This window comes from Papaver somniferum, chromosome 1 (assembly GCF_003573695.1).
Source record: "Papaver somniferum cultivar HN1 chromosome 1, ASM357369v1, whole genome shotgun sequence".
NCBI lineage: Eukaryota > Viridiplantae > Streptophyta > Magnoliopsida > Ranunculales > Papaveraceae > Papaver > Papaver somniferum.
In genome coordinates, this window is record NC_039358.1 from 26,774,456 (window position 1) to 26,791,584 (window position 17,129).

General features: G+C 34.3%; 1 long non-coding RNA gene across 1 annotated transcript; it reads left to right on the top strand.

Moving 5' to 3' along the window:
- Positions 1-791: 791 nt before the first annotated feature.
- Positions 792-2,632, top strand: LOC113281669. The gene is made up of 2 exons (XR_003326324.1): positions 792-1,025; positions 2,125-2,632. It is a non-coding gene; the product is annotated as an uncharacterized LOC113281669 (long non-coding RNA).
- Positions 2,633-17,129: the final 14,497 nt, after the last annotated feature.

Consider the following 17,129-nt stretch of genomic DNA (forward strand, 5'->3'; position numbering starts at 1 on the left):
TTGTTCGACTGTTGACCTGCTCACTTGAACAAGATAAAAAGAAATCATCAAAGTTCTCTTCGTCTCAGACTTTATTGATTCCACAAGTTTTATACTTGTGAGGTGAATAATAATCTAGGTTGCACTTCGGGTTGCATAAGTCCGGATTTTGAGGTTAGCTAGACTTTGTCTATTGCTATCGATTTCCATCACCTTGATCAAACTTTTTGATCGCAAAGGAAATCACATATAGGCTTATCTGTGGGAGGCGGATTGGTTTAAAGTCTTCAAGCGACTCTTAGTTGGTGTGACATCAACTAAAGGAATCAATTGCGCGGAGTCCTGCTAGGATTCAAAAGGCGTAAGGAACGCGACGGTAACTGAATTGCTAGGAGGGTTTAATTCGGTCTCAACTACATTCCAGTCTGAAGTTAATTCGTAGTAGGCTAGTGTCTGTGGCGGCTTAATACAATTTAGTTGTAAAAATCCAATATTTATATTTTGATTATTGACTAATCAAAGTACAATTTAGAGTGTTTATGTCTTGTATTTGTTGTTGTGAGATTAATTTAATATCATGTTTTAGAGTGTTTATGTCTTGTATTTGTTGTTGTGAGATTAGTTTAATATCATGTTAAGTTTGTGCTAGTCAGATGAGATACACTTAGAATAGGATACATATATTTTTGGCGAGAAATGTGGCGGACTTACACCTCGACACCTACGGTCCTTGTCATGCTTTTGTGTAGTAATGCTTGTTAGGGGTATTGTCGGAATGGGTTGTGATACAACTTTTAAGGCTTATCCATCTGAGAATTTTGATATTTGGTCATTGTAAGAGTATACTCAGAAAAAACCGACGAGAGACTCAGGTGAGGAGAAAAAGAAAAAAATCCAACTTCGAGCTTCAGAAACTTCTACCCAAAAATTTTATGAACCTAACTAATTGAAGTGATGTAGTTGGTGTTCTGAAGTTTGTTGACCGATGGGGAATTTAAGAGTGAAAGAAGTGGATTTCTTATGTTCTTACTGATTGAAGATTGGAGGTATGATTCAACCTTGATTGTACGTATTTTCAAACAGTTATGTAACTCATTCAATGATTCATCCACTCAGATGTTACCAATTTTGTTATCAATGCATGTATGAAGAATTTAGGGTTTCTTTAGAAGTTGATTTTATCGCTGCCTGGCTCAGAATCATGATAGGATTAGAACTCGAAGTATAGATGTGAGTAGTGAATCCTTTGAATCTGTTGAACACCGAGAATCTTAGGGTTCTTTTGAAGCTATTATTTTTACAATTTCTTTCTGCTGATTCTTGATTCAGATAGATCTATGCTAGGGTTTGGAATTAGACATTTTGAGATAATACGTGATACCCGTAAATTTTAGGTTTAATATGAAAATTGGTTGAACTGAAATACACGGCAACACTTCAGAATTTTTATGTATAGTCAGGTGCTCTTTCAACCTTGTTGTGAATTATTCAACTTCGGGAATTAACTTGAATAGCTTATTTATGATTCTACGAACCATGTTAACCTATAATGTTGCCTATCTCTGTCTGAAGTGACTTAGGGAGTTCATCTGAAATTGATTTTTTTGGATTTTCAGATTACTGTGATATAATAATATTAAGAAATTGATAGAGATTTGATATCATGAAACTACAAATTATCTTGGAATTTGGGTTCTAGAGGAAAGCTAGATGAGAGGAATAAAACATGCGGTCATATTTTTCTTATATAATTTTGGATGGTTTCGGACTGGTGTTGGGCATGTTTAATGTTGAACTGGATTGGGGACTATTTCCTTAATCAATATAAACCTCTAAATGAGAATTTCAGCATGATAATAAGTATCCAGTTCAATCCTTGTACTATAAGCTATGTCAGTTTCAATAATGATTGTCTTGCACTTTTGGCAGTCATATTCATCAACAGTTGAACATATTTACATCTTGAATTAGCCTTAGTTCTACTGATAGTGTTTAGAGCTTTCTCCAGTGATTCCATAGTGATACTCTTTGTCAAACTACTTTGTATCTGCTTTGCTTTATGACTAGGTCAGTTTGTTATGTCGTGTAGGTCAGGTTCGACAAGGTTGTTCTATCTTTTTCTAACTTAACTTCTGTTTTATTAAGGTGTCTTTGGATTCAATAGGCGAACTACGGCGGTTAAGGTTTGAGTTGTGAGTTGAGGTGGGGACTTACATTTTTCTTTTGTAATCATTGATGGCTTTTAACAAAATTATGTTTATGCACTTAAATAAACTCATGCATTGTTGGATTTGATTTCCGATAACTCAGTAGATTCTTTAAGTCTTTTCCATTACTTGGAAATGACCTGAAATGTACTTGCTTGCCTTTGTGATTGTATGGGAAATAAGAATTTCCATCTGTGGTATATATGATACGCTCCTTCATTTATAACTACTTTTTTTCAGCATTTATGCAATGGCTAGGGCGACACAACACAATATTATTATCTAGGTGTGGAACTGGTTGACACTATATTATACATTGTTTGAAGGAGGAGCTAGTGTCCATGTACTTGATTGTTTTGTCCCCTTTAATTTTTAGAGTACATGCTTGTTTATGTCACTGAACTAAATGTGTTACTATCGTTTAAGGAAAACTTGCATTCTTTTAAATTCAACTTTGATGATTATATTTGAGAAGTCTAAGTATCCATTGGGCTTGTTTAGCTCACTCTTCCTCCTCCTTTTAGTGACAAGTAGCCTCGATGCAAGTGGTGTTGACTTGGCCGAAGGAGAAATTAACGTTTGGGTCGATTAAGTTGTCTTAACTTATGTCCTTGAGGGATCATTGCTGGTCTCAGTAGTACTTTGCAGTCTTATAACTTTCTGAAGGTGTATTTCTTGAGTTTTTTTGATTGTAAGTAAGGCTTTAACTCCTGAATGTATATATTGTATATCATCAAACAACACACTTGTAAATTAGATGGTTATGTATATTATGAATAGCCTAGTTTGTGTTCTTGGCCTGTCTTGGAAGATTTTATCTCAGTTTAAGATAGTTTTGGTTTTAGAGTCCTAATTACTGATTTTGGAAAAGGAGCGCTACATTGGTGTTCAAACTGGACTAGGTCCCGGGATTTTTCTGCATTTGCGGTTTCCTCCTTAACAAAACTTTTAAACTTTTGGCGTGCGTATTATTTTTTTTCCGCATTTTTTTCTTTCTTTCTTCTGAATCACATTTATTTTATTAAAAATTAAAGGGAATTACATCAAGAGATTAGACTTTTTAGAGAAAACTAAAATGAAGAAAGCAAATTGGGCTTGTTACATAAGGCCCAATACAACAATCTAACATAATCTATAGTACTTCACATTTGGCATTTCAACTCTTCTCAGAGAAGGTCTTCCTGTGTAAAGTTGTCTTTCACCTTTGTAAGGCCCACCATCATTTACTAATTTCATTATTCTGCACTTAAAACTTTGAATGTTAGGCTTGATTTCTTTAAAAAATTTCTTGTTTTTCTGGAACCATAATTCCTTGAGTATAATACAGGCTGACATAAGCCATACCTGCTTGATCAAGGGACTTTTATTTTTAGCACACTTTCATATATCATTAAAAGACATAGGATGAGGAAATTGGAAGATAGAGCAAATCCACTTCCAAATTTCATCACTGAAACTGCAATCCCATAACAAGTGCTCCATACTGTCTTGAGCTTCTTCACAAATACAACATCTTGATACCATGTCATACCCCTTATTGACCATAATTGTATCATCTATATAGATGCCTTGAATGATTTTCCATACATTACTAGCCACACTAGGGTGGATAAAAGCATTCCAGATATACTTAGTCCAATGAAGAGTATGCTCCTTGAATCTAAGTTTTTGCACTGCTGCTTGAACTGAGAATGAACCTTTTAAATCACCAATCCAAATTAACTCATCTGCCCCTCCTGCTACAGGTGGCATTACTTTGAATTGAAGTATTTGTTGAATGTAGTAAGGTAAAGACCATTCTCCATTCTGTAAAATGTCTGAAACTTCTAGCAAGGAATTGTTTTTCACATATGATGTGAATCCCACTTGATCAATCAAAGGTTTATCTCCTATCCATATATCAAACCATACAGAGATTCTTTGCCATCACATATGATCCACCTTATATCATCTTTGAGAGATTCCCAAGCCCACTTCAAACCTGGCCACACTGAAGATAACTGCCAATTAGTGTTCCATTGACCATATTTGTTTTGGTACTTAGCTCTGAAGAATTTTGCCCAGTCTTTTTCTGAATTTTGAATCCTCCACATCATTTTCATAAGAAAAGCTTTGTTTATGATTTCTAGTCTTTGAACTCCCAAACTCCCTTCACCATAAGGAGTACAAACTTTTCTCCATGCAAAAGAAGTGTATTTTCTTGTGTCACTGTCTCCAGACCATATAAAATTTCTTATAATCTTCTCACAGATCTTGATAATAGAAGCAGGCCACTTGTATATAACCATATTATACATTGGGATACTATATAGTACTGATTTTACCAGAACAATTTCTTCTTGAAAGACAATAATTTACCTTTCCATGTAGCTAACTTGTGCTGCATCATTTCTACTATTGGCCAAACAGTATTAGTTTTCACCCTTCCAGTTGTAAGGATCACTCCCATGAACTTATCTGGAAAGCTACTTAACTCCATTTGCATTATGTTTTTAATCAACATTTTCATTTGATCAGTAGTGCCATCAATGAATAATTTGCTTTTACTCTTGTTGATTTTCTGACTAGAACTTTTCTGATAATCTTCTAGTACCTTCATAAGAGCCAGTAAACTTTTTTTCTCCTTATTGCAAAAGATGAACACATCATCTGCAAATAACAGATGTGTGGGATGTATGTTTTTTCTTATAACCATTGGATTGATATGACCCTGATTGACACATTGAGTGAGCTTCCTGCTTAGAGCTTCTTCCATCAGCACAAATAAAATTGGAAAAAGTGGATCTCCTTGTCTCAATCCCCTCCCTACTGAGAAGAAGCCACAAGGACCACCATTCACCATGACAGAGACTTTAGCTGATTGAAACAAAATGTGTAACCATTCACACCATTCTTCAGAGAAACCAAATTTAATAAGTACCTGAAATAAAAATTTCCAACTCACTGAGTCATAAGACTGAGAGATATCAATTTTGATGCCAACATTTCCACCTCTTCTCTTCTTCTTCATTTCATTAACCATTTCTGAAGCTAATAAGATCTGTTCTTGAATGCTTCTGCCCCTCACATAAGCTGCTTGTTGAGGAGAAATTAACTTATGCATTAAAGTACCCATTCTGGTAGAAATTATTTTAGTAAAAATCTTGAAACTGACATTGCTAAGACCAATTGGTCTAAACTGATTGGGATTTCTTGCTCCTTCAATTTTTGGAACAAGTACTAGAAAATTTGAGTTTAAACCCTTTGGTATGAATTTCCTTCTCCTGCAAAACTGAATAGCTTTGACTACATCTTTAGAAATGATTTGCCAACAATCCTTGTAAAACCAAGCAGAAACTCCATCAGGCCCTGGAGCACTATTGGGATCCATACTAAAGATAGTAGCTTTAATCTCCTCCCCTCTAAAATTTGCTGTAACATTTCTTGATCCTCTTTTGTAATAACTTCAGGTATAACATTCAACATAGATTCAGAGATTTCTACTTCCTGAAACTTAAACTTATTTTCAAAGTGATTCGCCAAAGTATTTGCAATGCTTTCTTGATCAGTAATAATGTTTCCATTATTGTCCTCCAACTCACATATTGCATTTCTTGTTTGTCTGATTTTAAGATTGGCATGAAGAAAGCCAGTATTAGCAGCTCCCTCTTTAATCTATTTGATTCTTGCCTTATTTTTGAGGAGTGTACTTAGCTGAACTTCTTTAGAATTTAGGATGTTTTGAGCAGCAACCAAGTTGTTGAGAGAATCTTCATCAAAAGGATTTTCATCAGAAATGATCATAGCTTCTTTCACTTTAATCTCAGCATCTTTAATCTGATTGTTTACATTTCCAAAAACACTCCAATCCCATTTTTTGAGAATCTTTTTCAATTTTTTCATTTTCCGCATTATATTGTTTATCTTTATAATTGAAATATCACAGGTTATGCGTTAATCAATCAAAGTAGATATATCCATCCATGTTTGTTGGATATAACTTGATTGATTACTTGGGAATTGATATTTGGAATCACCCAAGTACTCTCACCCTTAAATCAGGTTCATAGACTTACCTCTGTAAACGTTCTGATTATGAGAGAAAGAGATATAACTCTGGATATTCTTTATTGATTGAGATTTATTAAGCTGCACTCTTGAAATTGAATTTGAGTTTGTCCATACAGGTTGCCTAAGAAAAAGTTGGTGGTGTATTTTGGTACCCCCGCGTTTTCACCTTCATTTTCTCGATAATATTCTTCTTGTGCTACAATAAGATCCTCAATTATACTTTGGTTGACATAGTCTTGTTCATTCAACAAATAACCTAAATCGGGAGGATTGAAATCATGATTATTCGATGCACCCTCTTGTTCATCACTACTAGAGTCTTCATCGTTGATATAAAGTTTTATTTTTTCTAACATGATCACAAACCCTAGTTTTCTTTTTTCTTCCTCTACTACTACTTCTTCTTCTTCTTCTTCTTCTTCTTCTTCTTCTTCTTCTTCTTCTTCTTTCCCAAACCTTAAAATAGGAAATGAATCTCTGCTCTAAATCTAAACACTCAAACACTAATTAATTTAACTGCTAACTCAATTAATCATCACTAATAAATAAGGCATATTAACGATTAACATAAGTAGGTGGATTTTTTTTCTTATAAATCATGTATTTTATTACCAAAGGAATAATCTTAATTACAAAAATAACCAAAGGAATTAAGGCTAATACAAAATAAAAATAAAAGGAAACCAAATAAAAACAAAAGGAAACCAAATAAAAACTAAAACAATTATATATGCAAAGATTACAACTTAACAAAAACGGAAGTGTGTTGCATCTTCACATTCCATGTTACCAATGAAATTCGGTTTTCCTTGATACACTATAATCTCACCCATACTAAGAGCAACTCCTTTCTTGGCTAACTTGTCCGCAGGAAAATTAAATTCTCTGTATGAGTTTCGAAAAACTATACTCCTCAGATGATTAAGTACTTTTTTCTATCTGCTGAGAAATATCCAGGGAATTTTACCTCAAACAACAACTATCAGTACTATTTCGAATCTAAGTTGAAAAAACGTCCAGTAATTGTTGTCTAACTGCCCATTCTCCAGCAGGTACTAGTGCCATCACCTAAGCTATATAATTTGCGGCCACTCCCAGTCCACCAGAAACTGCACCCAAACAACCACCATCACTACTTCTACCTATAAATCCAAAACCAGCCGTCCCTGGATTACCTGTTGCAGCTCAATCATAAAAGATGAGAGTTTGATTCATTCTAGGAAACTTAAAGAAAATCTCCTTTACCTCCACAGGACTCACTCTAATTCCTTTGATTCCAAACATAACCATTATAGAGTGATCATATACAGAGCTTCTCATAACACCTTTCATCCTTATTCCACACTCCTTTGTAAAACACATAAATCTCTGTTTTAGTTTTCCAACATTAGGAGTTTCACCCTCAAATATCCTCTTATAAAGGAATTTCAAAAACCCCTTAAATCCTTCTAGTTTTCATGATGTTCTGAACTGTTTTAAAAGTAAAAGTTATGCAACTTGTATATTTGTTTTTGAAGTTCTAAACATCATCAAAACACATAAGTAGGTAGATAAGGGGTTTTTGTAATTCCTTTATAATGACTTACTTTTGTCTTTTAGTGATATACCTCAACTGATTTCTATCGGCCCCAAACTATCCCGAATAATTATTTGTCGATGATAACGATATGGTAGTTGAGAGAGTCTTTTATTTTCTTTATACTACTTCCATTTCAAAAAAAGAAAAGAAATCATGTTTCATGTGTTATTTATATATACGAGGCCAACGTATCCTTTTGAAACGGAGGAAGAAGCATGTATTTTAGGGACATAAATCTCGGAAATCTGCTCTATTACTTGTTGCTCTGTTACTTTGTATATATATACGATGAAATTGTTGGCCTCACATTGAAAGTTAGGCCAAAAGCTTGAATTCTAGAGCTCCTGGCCCCCGACCAATAAGAATTGAGGATTTCCATTCTATTTCGGATACATATCAAACACCTAAGGCAACGGTTATTCCTTCCTTCACCGTGTAAAATCTAATATTGAAGCCCCTAATCTCTTTTCTACCTCCTCTCTTCCTTCGCTCTTGAAGTTGAAGCCCTAATCTCTTTTCAACCTCCTCTCTTCCTTCGCTCTAAAGAAAAATAGTGAAACTGTACGGTCCTCTATTCGCTCATAATTCTCTCTGTAAAAATGGTGAAATAACGCCGAGGTTATAGTCTTTTAACCAATATTACAACTGCACATCAAAAACCTAGGGTGATCACTACCCCTTGCTAATAACAAAACCCTACGCGATATTCATGCATCTACAACCTCTTTCTATCCTTTTTTTTCTTCTTCTCTCTTTCGAGTTTCGATTGCACATTGGTAATTTATCGTTTCGATATCCTGTTTTGATCCAATTCTTTTTCCTTCTTGGGTTTACTGCGTCTCACTTTTCTACTAAACCCTATTTGGTTTGCAAAAATCCCATTTCTGCTATTTTCTCCATAACTCGATTTTTTCTCCAAAAACAAAGTGGAGGAAATTATACTAATGACTACTGAGATTTTTTGAATCAGGATATATGGATTTTTCTGCCTGAACATCAAAAACAAATGAGTATGGTATGATGAATTACCCACTGATATGAAGCAAATATGCTTTAGATTTTATTTATTTGATTCCGTGAGCATTTTATGTAATTTTTGAACCAGCTAATTAATATGATTTCTTATCAAGCTTGATTGCTCGACTAATCAAACAGTTATGAACTCTTGGGGAAGCTGATAAAAATGGTGTTGTACATATACAGGTATAATCTTCAGTACAACAAAAGAAGCTGCAGCTAGGATTATGCAGGTATAATCTTCGTGTGTTGTAAAAACTGTTTTCCTTTATAGATGATTGAAATTGAAATTTAAACTCCTTATAGGAATGTAAATGGATTTTAGGTTACTCTCTTCCTTTGGCTTTTCAAATATTTTTATATTCAACAATTTTGATATAAACTGGACACGCCATTAAGCCGGTTGAGGAGATCTCAAAAGAAAAAGACATACTACCAAACGGTAAAGGTATTCCAGTCATTCTCTTTTATATGAAATCTTGGGGATTTCCAAAGGATGATTCAGTTAGCGTAAGTCAAGATGATAAATCTGTTCTTGAAGATAACACCTTCTGTGAATCTACTGATCAGGCTGATCTCTACAATGTAGACTCTGGTGATTGTCAAACTTGCATTCAAAAGGAACTTGATGAGATCTCTGAAGATGGTGATTCAAAAATTGATCAAGATGTTGAAGATGATCTATCTGAATAGTTCTCACTACTAGAAGTTGTCTCTACTAAGAAACTATCTTCTTAAGATGTGATTGGACTTCTTGCTCCTCTCAGCATAGAAAACAGGAAACTGAGAAAAGTTTTCTCTGGCTTCTTCTATGGATATCATACTTCCAGATATCTTCTTAAAGACTACAAAGAGAGTCTTCACTCAAAAACCCTTAAGTTTGAGAATCTCAACATGAAACATTTCTTGTTGAATAAAAAATTTCTTGAGACAAAATCTATGATTAATTCTCAACATTCAACGAGCAACGATCAGCATGAGTCTGATTCTGTCAAGAAAAATCCTCTTGAAGATCAACTAGCCGAGGCTCATGAAAAAATCAAGGTGCTAGATGAAGAATTTGTGAGGCTGAAAAGACTTAATGATAGCACAATTAACTTATCTTCTATGTTAGACGCAGGTAGATGTGATGGAGACAAACGAGGATTAAGATTTGATGGGATTGATACTTCATCGATCAACAACGAAGTAAAATTCATAAAGGCTATCTGTATGTCTACTCCTGAAAATCCACCTGTACATGTGTGCTTGCATGATTCTCCCAAGTGCTCAAGCGAGTTTCCAACAGAAAAATTCTCCGAATACAAACATAGGAAGATTCCATCTAAGAAGCAGTATATTGACCAAAAGTCTCATAAAGGTAAATTGAAAAACTATACACCTTTCCATAAACATTGTTTTTATTGTAGAGAAAAAGGTCATATGCAAAGGGAGTATAAAATTCGAAAGATGCAGAATGCTATATCTTTTGTCTCAAAAGAATTGGACAATTTCACTTCCAAAACCCTCTCAGATCACTATTGTCCAGTGAGACAACCGAATTTTTATATGAATTCAAAATCATATCCAAAAGGAAACAATCCTAAAAGGAAGAATAATGTAAAGGGTAATACCTTTTTAAATAAGGATATGAGATCTGATGTTTCAAGGTGGAAAGATGCAATGTCTCTAGAAATGAAGAACCTTCATTCAAAGTCTACCTACAAATTGATACCAAAGTCTGAGAAGGTGTCAAATAGAAAGTCATCTAGAACAAAGTCAAAATGGGACAATCCTGTTTTAATCCTGAACAAAGATGACTATGAAAGTCTAGTAGTTAGACTCAAACAGGATCTAGAGATATTCAGTAATATCAATACGAAAACACCTTTTGATGATTTACTACAAAGTAGAAAAACAAGGGAGGGGCCGAACAGGTTCCTAGAACCTCTCAAACCATAGTAATTGTTTCCTCACTTCTGTAAGGAAAGAGTTGATCTTCGTAATCTGTTAGAAAAATCTTTCCTTTCTGGTCTAAAATAAGGATTATAAATAAGTCAGAGTATGGTCACCTTGTAATATAGTATTACAATGCTTTCATCGTTTGAAGAAAGTGAGGAAGACTTGACAGAAGAAGCTTCAGAAGTAATTAGTGCTTGCATTACCTTGCCTCGTTCAAAAATTCTTTACATGATTCCTTTCATGGTAGAAGGAAAAGAACATTATGATGTTGTCTTTGATTATTGTATGGAAAAGATTGAAAGGACTCTTGAGTCTAGCTGCACATATTATGAGAAAAGAATATATGGAATCTGTTCCGATTATTGTTCCTTTCCTATCAAGACAACTCTCCCAACAATTCTTGCTCAAAATTTGTTTGAGGGAACAATGTAACTCATTGGAAGAAGAGATCTTCTCAAGGATGATCTTCTTTATGCGAAAACAAGTGTCGTTGGATACAAAGAATCTATTGCAAAATATAGACGGCCTGAAGACCTTGGAGAATTTAGAAGAAATTTAGAGTACTCTAAAGGAGATGAAACCAAAATTGAGATTCTTCTAAAGGAGTTCTCCAGTAAGGCTTGCAATGCAAAGATAAGATTAGATTCTTATTTGAAACTAGGCTACTTTATGTAAAAAACTATTATGAATAAAATTATTTGATTGGTCATTTTTCTTGTGATAGTTTTCGGTTTACATAGCATGTGCTTGAATGCTTTTATCTTATTGCTATGTATGTTTATGGGATGTTTGATTTCGGTTTTACCACCTTAATATTCGATCTTATATATTGTAAACCCTTATGGTTTGGGTGAATTTTTTAGTTTAGCATGATTAAGTTCTATCCCATGTTGGTAGGCTTTATCAAAGAATCATGAGGGTTTCTGGTAGAAACAATATGTGAAAAGTCACAATATGTTGAATCGGTTGGTTTAGCATAAAAGCATATGTGTTTCGACGGTTTTCAACTCTTGCTTGCAATTGTTAAAACCAGTTTTCAACCTTTCTCTGGTAAAGGTTGAGGGTTGTTGTTATTCTCTTGTTTTTGCATAAGGATGACAACGTGATGATATTTCGATATCAATTCTCCCTGGACGAAGATGCAAACATATTGGAGAAGTGGATGCGAAATTTGAGGTAACAATCTTGTTAGTTAATTGTTTTCCTATCTAAGAAAAGCCTCAGTTTATATTATATATATTTGTTGCTTTTGCTTAACAAAATTTCGGTACAATTGATATTTATTCCATGATGTGTGTGTGGATGTGTGATTCAATTGGTTCCGGTTAAGAAAAACTATTGTTATCTTGCTTTATTGTGTGGTATCAATTGTTTAGGCTTATAAAATTTCGGTAGAATTGATATTGTGTGTGATTCAATTGGTTCTGGTTAAGAAAAACTATTGTTATCTTGCTTTTGTATGGTATCAATTGTTTAGGCTTACAAAATTTCAGTGCAATTGCGGTGCTTTTAATGTCTATGTTGTTTCAATTGCTTCTGGTTGAGGTGAATAATTATGCAAGTTGATTTATTTTGGTTTGTATGAATTATTTATGGCTTAACGAAATAAAAGGTGTACGTGATGAGTTGTTTAGTCCAATTCGATTCCGGATAAGAGAAACTAAGTTAGTTCTGACCTTAGTTAGACTTATCGAAGTGAGGTTTCGGTTATTCAAGTCTAATCGAATGTCTTAACAAGAAATGATAGTTAACTAACCTAGTACTTGTCTTGTTTAAAATTGAAAGGTCCAAGTTTATGGATAATTAGAACCTGATGAGAAAAATAGAGTTTATCTTTATTTTGGTCTTATCGAATTAAGCGGTTGTTTTTGAACAATCAGTTTAGCAAAGGGACTAAAGTGCTTAGTTTATTTTTGGTTTGCTAAACTAAATTGGAAAAATTGTTTCGGACAATTGTTTCCTTGATAACATATCAAAATAAAACTACTTGTAGTTTCGGTTTTGATATTGGTTATCAGAACATGATGTGTGGAACCCTCGTGCCTAACTCTACAGGTTTGCAAGTCTATTTTGAGATTTGTAAGATTATTTTCGTGTTGTCCTTTATTTTTTCGTTTCTTTGTCATTTTTGTGACAAAAAGGGGGAGAAATATATGGAGTAAACAGGTGATACTGTCATTGATTTTATATTGATTGGTATCGCTAAGGAAAAGAACATTGGTGCTTGAATGTTTATCTAACAAAAGAGTGAAAGCACAGACTAAGGGGGAGTAACATGTCATATGAAGTGGTATAACAAAGACGTGCGGTTTAACAAACCTAATACTCTTTTTCTTTGTTATTATAATATCAACAACGACATATTCAAGGATTGAATGTAAGCAGTTTTACTGTGCGGTTGAATCCGGAATCAAGCGGATGTAAAATGAATTCTTGTAATTTGTTTATCCATATGATGTAAGAGTTTTGTCACTAAAATTGACAAAGGGGGAGACTGTTAGAGCATGGATCGGTTGAACCCACCAAGCATTGGTATGTCAAGATTGGTTGTCATATTTTAGTGAATCAAAACTCATGTTAAGAGTCGCTTGATTATGTACTAGAGTCAACTTCGTATAGGTTAGCTTGAAAGTATTAGGATATGGGACATTACAAGTATTGCAAATTCTTGAAAATGTTAAGAAGCAAGGAGCTACAACGACAACAATCATCCTTCCACTTGAGGTTAGTGATATTTGACTTGAACTGTTTCATTCCCTAACGTATCTTTCAAGTCGTGCATATTGAAAAAAAAACTGCGAAGCATATTTGAACTCTATATAGACATAGAATTAAGGAATACAATACGAGGTTTATTGCTTAACCATTAAACTTTGTAGATAAGACATCGCCATAATCATTTGAATACTATTGTGATTATGTATGGGTATGAGGTGAGGATTTCATCCTAGGGAATAATGTTTTACATGTGTTCTAAGGAAGTAAGTTCATAAACTTGTTTGTGAACCGAAAAGGAAATTGCCAGGTGTTATTGGTTTTGTTATTCATTGCATATCTTATGAACAACCAATATGTGTGGTTGAGTATAACCGCTCACAACTTGTTTGTGTTCTTGGTAGAAATATTCACAAAGGCTTGACTTATGTATTGGTATGACTTTTATTATTGAAACCGATCTTAAGTAATCACCTGAGATGGTATGATCGGGTTTGTGTTTTGTCTGACTAAATATGGGAAAGGGTAACCGATCCTAGTAAGTGGTGTAGTACATCACAAAGGGGAACCGATCCTTGTATGGGGTGCAACAAGGTTTATAGCAGAAAGGGGAACCGATCCTATGGACATGTGCAACACGTTTTTAGGCAAAGGGGAACCGATCCTATGGACATGTGCAACACATATAAGTTAGATACCATATATATGTGGGGAGACGATCCTAGTACCTAGTCAACCGAATTTTGGAAAGCTAGCGTGACTATGCACAGTACTCACATGGAGGTAGAACCGAAACTTGTTTTGGTAGAACCGTTAAACCCATGATTGTGATTGAATGTTGGTTTGATCAATCACATAGTTCTTGAAAGTCAGATGAACCAATTCTAAACTTGTTTGGAAGTGTGGAAAATCGGTTTCAAGGTTGTAAGTGTGAAAGAGAACTTACAAAGTAAGGATGTCGACATACTTTGAACATGTGCTGTGAATGTTTATTTCTTTAATTGTTCAAAGATATTCCTTAACGGCTAAGGAAGAGAATCCCAGGATCGAAACATAAGTAAGTTAAGAATATTTTAATTAAGGTTATTAATTTCATTTTGTTGGGAAATTCCAGAATTAATAATGTGCATTTACTAATTAGATTTTCCGAGAGATTTCGATCATTATTTTTAGACAGAGCTTTTCCAGGAATTATGGAAACCGAATTTGTGCTTTAATGAATATCTTGAGAATATTCTCGGTTTTGGAAATTCCTTGGTGTACAAACTTCCTTGTCTATAGATACTTGACAAGCTAATCCTTCGTAGCAACAGACTTCCTCTTTTGTTGTTGTTACTGGTGTAGTCGCCTATTCGGAGAGGAGAGTAACCTAATTAGGAGAAATCTCTTACGGCCGCTCAGTTTAAAGTCTTCTTTGGGATTGAGAAGATCTAGCGTGTACCGTTGGTGGGAAACTAGATAATTGAGGTTTATCTTTTGTTTTCGATTGATTTGATTGACTAACGGTGGTTGAAATCTGATTGCACCTAGTTTGTTTATTCTTGAGAATCTTCTCTTCTGATATAAGATTCATTCAAAGTAGTTCAGAGTTTCGACAGGGATCTTTAGACTGTTGTGAGTTCTAAAGACGATCTTGTGATAATCCATTGTTAACAGACACCGTTTTGTGCGTGATTGATCACAAGAGATTCAATTGATTGTGTGCAGGTTTTTATTGAAGATTTAAGAAGATTTGAAGACAAAGAAGATATTGAAGATCTGACTTGGGTTTATAATCTTTGGTGTGCACAATACTTGTTTTGGTAAAAGAGGATCCAATTAATAATCGGTTTATACTTGTGGTAGATTGGATTGATTAATTGAGTAGACCAGCATCAACAAAATTCTTTGGATTAAGGTGTTGTTGGCTTAATCTTAAACGATTACTTCGGTAATTAAACATAAAATAGATCTAAGGACCTGATGAAGGAGTTTATGTTAAGATAAACGGAAGAGCCTTTGTCCGAATCATATCACTTGGTTGAATAGAGTTGATACCAAACAGATTTGTTGTTCCTTTATTGTTTGGAATACGAACCAAAGGAATTGTTCCAAGTACGTGACTTATTTATAAGTTGGAGGCGTGAGAATACAGAAGGAACTAGGTGAACTATAGGTTTAGTTGCTTGGTATAAACTATACGAAGTTAAGTGTAATTTTATGTAGCGGCTTAATCCTGAGAGTATTCAATTCTGGACAAGGTCCCGGGGTTTTCTGCATTTGCGGTTTCCTCATTAACAAAATTTTGCTGTGTCATTTACTTTATATTTCCGCATTATAATTGTTTTATTATAATTAAAGTAAACCGCACAAACGTTAATTCATATTTACTTGATAGGCAATCCTATTGTGTTTGGTTAAATCCGAACCATTGTATCAAGTAAACATACTTCGTTGTTGTATTGTCTCGATCCCGTATCCATAGACGATCACACGAAGTGTGAACCGATTAGTTGTATTGTCTCGACTCAGTCCATAGACAATCACTTTCGGAGAAAGGACTTATAGGTAGGAAAAGTTTTAGCTTGAGGTATATTTGGGTACCCTCGCCTTTTCACATGGTGAAACGAGAAGAGAGGTGTGAGATTTAATTGGCGATCGTATAGATGCATTGTTTGATTTTTTTTCTATTCTCTCATTGAGTATGTTTTGTGGTTAACATTTTTGGTAGTTTCCCTGTTACAAATTTGGTGAGAAGTTATATGTAAAACATCGTTCTCCTGTCACGCAGGTGAGAAATTGAGGCATTATAAATGTTCTCTTTTTAAATATATTGAAGTACATCTTTTAGGAGTTTGCTGAAAGTTTTCTAGAAGGTACGGTTGTTGCACGTAAAAACGGGGTACTGACAGGAGTTGGACTTTGTGACCACCAAAGACGTTACCAGCATATATGGTAATGGTAATCTCTTATATTACGCTTCCCTATGGTATTGTCATGCATATTCCAATTCGTTATTGATTTCACAGGTTTGATATTCATTCCAACCAACTGTTGTTGCCCTATAATTTCTGATTTTCTTTTTGATTCAGATGACCAGATTGTATCCAATAAGTCGTTGATTTCGTTTGAGCCCTTTTTGTTAGTGTACAGTTAAGAAAGATTATGTCCTTTTTGTTTGGTCCTCACTTGACTGTTAATTGGAACTTAAAAGCAGTTTTAATTGTATCCCAAATCATTTTTCTTTTGTAATTAAATTGTAATCTACCTGTTGTTTTTTTTATACTTTTTTAATAGCTAATATCATGATCTGTAAGGAGAAAAATGTTGCAAGTAATTCATTTTGCATGCCATATATTTATTAGGGCTATATAAGGAATAAGCATACTATCCGCCGACCACATAACTCGTATGGAAAGAGAGACATTATCAATGTTACCAAAAGAGCAAAGTATGAGGTAACTTGAGGCCGTGCAACACAGTAAACTATGTGTAAGTTATCAACTTCAAAATGCTTACCGAAGATTGGTTGTTCCAAACAGGTAGACCGATATGCTGATACTCTGCGATCTTTACAATTTCAGTTCAAGTAATAACCCAATTAACCGGGACCAAATTTTCAGTTAAGGCTACAACTATTCTGGTAATACTTAGCGATCTCT